We start from the raw sequence: 5666 nt of genomic DNA on the forward strand, positions 1-5666 counted from the left end.
TGAAGGTGACAGAATGGTTTGTCAGGTTTGAAAAGAAGGCTAGGGAGTTTGAGTGGCCCAGGCAGCGCTGGGTGGGCTTGGTATCTAATGTACTGAAGGGAAAAGCTTTGGAAGCGTATAATAGGATGAGCCCTGAGGATGTAGATGATTATGATGAATTTAAAGCAGCCATTCTTAAGGTATATGAACTTAGACCAGAGGCTTATCGGTTGTTGTTCCGTGGTGCTCGGAAAAGACCTGCTGACACCTATATGGCCTACGCCAGGTATCTGGAGGAGACGTTAGACGAGTGGTTGCTGAGTGAGAGCGCCACTTCATATAACGAGGTGCGTGAACTGCTTTTGATGGAACATTTTACCAACATGGCTGACAAAGAAATTGGTGTTAAAATTAGGGAGAAGAGATTTAAGACCTTGAAGGAAGCAGCGACGTGGGCTGATGACCGGGTGTTGGCCTTGCGGAGCATGGGGGTCAAGTATGCTAATTTTCAGCATTCCAGGGTGAGGACTGTGAGTGGTCCGGCCTGGGATAAATCTCCCGTGAATCAGTCCAAGGGAAGTTCAGAGGAGAATAGGAATTCAGGGAGAAAGAGCCCTGTATCCAGTTCGAAGCTACTTTGTTACTTTTGCAGAGTGGGCACATCAAGCCTAACTGTCCTAAGTGGAAGGCCTCCCAAAATGCCAAACCAGTGGCACTAGTTGTAGGTTCGAGTCAGGTGAACGAGAGGAGTTGGGAGAGTGGTAACGGTGAGGGAGAAGCCTGTGGAAAGCTGGAGTGCAGCCGGCTGTGCTTGCTGCCAGCTCAGGCTGAAAAAGTTACCCAACATGCTACGCCACCTCCGGATGAACTGCCTCAGAAATCGTCCCTAGACTGGTGTAAACCTTTTATGTGTCACGGCACAGTGAAAATTCATGGGATCAGTTATCCAGTTACTGTGGTTCGTGATACCGGTGCACAACAGTCCGTGTGCAGAAACGTGACTGGAGGGCCTGTAAACTCAGGGAAGTATGTGCTGTTTAGAGGCATGAACGCAGATGAATACTATGATTATGTTCATGTGGAACTCGATTGCCCCATTGTTCAGGCTGCAGCTCAAGTAGCTGTTGCTGATGTAATGCCAGTAGAGGGGGTTGATTTTCTGCTGGGGAACGACCTGGCTGGGGAGAAAGTATTTCCATCTCTTCCCCCACCAGTTGTGGCAGAGAAGTGTTTTGATGCCCCAGAAATTGGTATTGAAGTTGATGCAGAAGTGGAAGCCATGTTTCCGGTCTGTGCAATTACAAGATCTATGGCACAGGTTGCAGCCTGGGAGGAAGAACTGGCGAAGTCACAGGTTCTTGGGGTCGACTGTGATGAGGCAGGGCCACCAGTGGAGGAACCTAGTGAGCAGGGTGTTGCTGTGGTGGGTGAGGAGAGTGGGAATGCGTGCATGGGCGCCGCCCCACTTCCCACTCAGGACACTAGAGGTGGTGCTAAGTGTGTCTGTGTGGAGACTGAACCCAGCCCACCGACTGAATTAGAAGAATTTCAGGACGCTGGGGTCGACTGCGGGGATGCAGGACCACCGTCAAACGCGCCCGAGGAACAGAGTGTCACTGTTGAGGGTAGAGGTGATGATGATGTCAGTGTGGAGTCTGACATTCCTCCCCCTGTCGAGTGTACTAGAGGTGGCGCTGAGATTGATCGCCCTTCGCAATCCAGTGTCCCGACCAGTCCCTTATCTCAGTCCTCAGTAGAGCTGGCGGGTGTTGGGCCAGCAGAATTGAGGGTGAAGCAACAGGAGGATGTAACATTAAAGCCCTTGTTTGCTCAAGTAGGGGAAGAAAGAAGTATGGAGTGTGGTAAGGAGGAGTTCCTGATTAAAGACAATGTTTTACATCGCCGATGGACGCCCACTGGCGCCACGGTGGATGGAGGAGTGGGTGAGTTAGTGCAGGTGGTGGTGCCTGTGCAGTATAGGGTGCCGTTAATACAGTTAGCACATGAGGGACCTTTAGCAGGTCACCTGGGAAATAGAAAGACAGTGCAGCGCTGAAGATATAACTTTTGGTGGCCAAGTATGCCGGGACAAGTTGCTGCGTATATCAAGAGCTGTCATACGTGTCAGATAGTGGGCAAGCCTAATCAAGTTCTTCCTGTGGCCCCTTTGACTCCCATTCCTGCAGTTGAACCTCCGTTTACCCGAGTAATCATTGATATCGTGGGCCCTTTACCTCCTACTTCTGCTGGAAACAAGTATTTGTTAACCATAATGGATGTTACAACGCGATACCCAGAGGCTATACCAATCAGAAGCATGCAGGCGAAGTCAGTAGTCAAGCAACTTATCCTGTTCTCTACTCATTTTGGCCTGCCCAAGGAGTTGCAGTCAGACCGTGGAGTGAATTTTACATCTAATTTGTTTAAGCAGACAATGACAGAGTTGGGCATCAAGCACATTTTGTCCAGTGCCTACCATCCGCAGTCACAAGGTGCCCTGGAAAGGCATCATCAGACCTTAAAGACAATGCTGCGCACCTTCTGCTATGTTAGTGGAAAGGATTGGGACCTAGCGGTACCCTTTGTTATGTTTGCAGTGAGAGAGGTACCAACTGAGTCATTAGGGTTTTCACCCAATGAGTTAGTGTTTGGGCACAGAGTCCGTGGTCCCTTGGATGTGGTGCGAGAGGCCTGGAGTAACAAATCTGGCAACCAGGAATCCATGCTTGACTATGTCTGCCACACTCGGGAGAGACTGCATTGCGCTTTAGAGCTTGCCCGTGACCATCTAATCAGGGCTCAAGCGAAAATGAAGGCTCATTACGATAAGAAAGTCAGAAGTCGTGAGTTTAAGCAAGGAGATGAAGTTTTGGCACTGCTGCCCATGCAAGGAAAACCTCTAGCGGCTAGATTCAGTGGTCCTTATATTGTGAAGAAGAGAGTTGGGGAACTTGACTATCTAATTGTTACCCCAGATAGGCGGAAGAGTACTCAGTTGTGCCACATTAATATGTTGAAGCCATACTACCGCCCAGTTGATTCTCATTGTGGGATGACTGCGGATGTCTCTCACCTGGGATGTGAAGGACGGGGAAGGGAGGACGTGGCATCAAAGGAACGTGCTGTGGAGGGAGCTGTTGGTGCCGGTGATGTGAGTAGTGGACCAGGGTTACAGCCACAGTCCCTAGAATGTGACTTAGGAGTGGACGTTGAGGGAACCAGGGATAAGAGCGCTCCTGTAGTTTTGGCGGTTGGTAGTGAGTTGGAGGAGCAGGAGGAAGTGATTAGTTGTGGTGAGATGTTACCAGCTGACCTATGGAAGAGCAATGGTTATGCAGCTCTGGTGGAGAAATTGCGACACCTTGATCCAGTAAAGCGAGAAGAGCTGTGCAACAGATTATGGAAACATCCGAAAGTTTTTGGAGATTCACCGGGATTGACAACTTGGGCTACTCATGACATTGACGTTGGGGATAGTAAGCCTGTAAAATTAGCTCCCTACCGCATCAACCCTGTCAGACAGAAAGCTCTCGATAATGAGATCAAGTATATGTTGGACCATGGATTGATCAAGAGGAGTTTCAGTGAGTGGAGTTCACCAGTTACCTTGCAGCCGAAGCCAGATGGGAAGGTTAGGTTGTGTGTGGACTTCCGGAAGGTTAACTCGCTGTCTAAGACCGATGCTTATCCCTTGCCTCGGGTCGATGACTCCATGGACAAGGTGGGAAATGCCACTTATATCACCAAACTTGACTTAGCAAAAGGATACTGGCAGGTCCCGCTGACGGAACGGGCTAAACAAGTGGCTAGCTTTGTTGTCAGTGGTGCAGTATATCAGTGCCAGGTGATGCCTTATGGATTGAAGAATGCTCCAGCCACTTTCCAGAGGCTTATGGATAAAGTGGTGGATGGCATACCTAATTGTGTCGTTTACATCGATGATGTCATTGTGTATGACACCAAGTGGGAGGAGCACCTTGATCATGTGGAAATGCTCATTAAGCGGTTGGAGGAAGCTGGCTTAGTAGTCAACTTGGACAAGTGCGAGTTCGTACGTGCTAAGGTCCAGTACCTTGGATTTGTTGTAGGACATGGGCAAGTGGCTCCACCTCGGGCTAAGGTGGATGCCATTTCCAACTTTGCAGCACCCCAGTGTCGCCGTGCCCTCCAGCGATTTTTGGGCATGATCGGCTATTACAGAAGATTTATTGGAAATTACTCCACAGTGCTTTCCCCTCCTACTGACTTATTGTGCAAGGATAAGAAGTGGCAGTGGACAGCCGAGTGTGAGCAAGCTTTTACTACTGTTAAGTCTCTGCTGTGCCACCACCCTATATTGCGTGCACCAGATTTTGACAAATCTTTTGTGCTGGCAGTTGATGCTAGCCGAGTAGGGGTAGGAGCAGTGTTGATGCAGCTGGATGAGGGCCAGGTTGAACATCCCATATCATTCTTCTCAAAGAAGTTTAATAGAGCCCAGAAGAACTATTCCGTCATAGAGCAGGAGTTATTAGCGATTATCCTGGCCCTGCAACACTTTGCTGTCTACCTGCCCCCTTTTGGCCCTGTGATCAAGATTTATTCGGACCATCATCCCCTGCAGTTTTTGAACAAGTTTAAATTTAAGAACCAGCGTTTGACCCGCTGGAGTTTGCTTTGGCAAGAGTACAATTTAGAAGTTAGGCATATTAAAGGGATTGACAACGTAATTGCTGATTGTTTATCCAGGGAGGGGTCAGGGTCTTGATTCGAAAATTTTGATCCAGGGCTCAAAATTTTCCCTTGGGGAAGGGCGTGTTACGCTGTCCGCCTGTCCGTTCCCACGGGTGCAACCGTTACAGCTGGGCTAGAGGATTATGCAGTATCCGTGTCATTCGCGGAGTTTAAATTAGCGAGTGTTACAAGTTCTTTTGTTTCTTTCGTTCCTGCCACTGAGGGCAATTTTATTTAATACCATGCTGAGAATGCATTTGATTATTTTGATTGTCTTATGTGAGCTACCAGTATATTTAAAGATGTTTGCTTGCATTAGAAGTACCAATTCATTGTAGAGAGAGAGGGGCACGAATTTAAGTTCCTTATTAATTAATCTGATTCATGCGTTCACGCTTGGCTGCACACGAGCCTAGCATCAGTGCAGTGTCTTCCCAACCAGCTTCAGTATCATGTGTGTGTACACTCTCTCTCTCCCCAGTAATTTTTGTGCCGAGCTGGCGTTTTCATTTAAGTTTATTTTACTCTTTTGTTTGCTGACTGAGGGAAGTAGCTATTTTATTTGATTTTGTGACCGTGTTGTCTTTGGAGGGCCAGTCTGGCTCACCGTGGTTCTCTCGCTGCTTTTACGTTCGTATTAACGTTCCCCAACACACGTACATACACACACACCCCTAACCCCTACACAGTTCAATCCCATCTCCTTGCACAAGGCTATTGAGAACTATCGTGAGCTATCAACTGCGTTTCCCCTTGGACACGGGTTAAGTAGAAATTCGTCACCACCGGAAATAAGTGAAGGTGTTCCTGTAGACTGTCTCGGGCGGTATTATTTCCGGTAGTGACGATAGTAGGCTAGATCCATAGGTAGGCTGTTCCGTTTGTTACTATCAAAGTACAGAGTGTTGCGTACTTAAGTGATAATTCTTCCGTTGCGCAGTTTTTCTCTAGTTTACGGAGTGTGAGTGCCGGGG

This window comes from Coenobita brevimanus, chromosome 27, assembly GCF_032717465.1.
Source record: "Coenobita brevimanus isolate Jiangsu-jjx chromosome 27, ASM3271746v2, whole genome shotgun sequence".
NCBI classification, from domain to species: domain Eukaryota; kingdom Metazoa; phylum Arthropoda; class Malacostraca; order Decapoda; family Coenobitidae; genus Coenobita; species Coenobita brevimanus.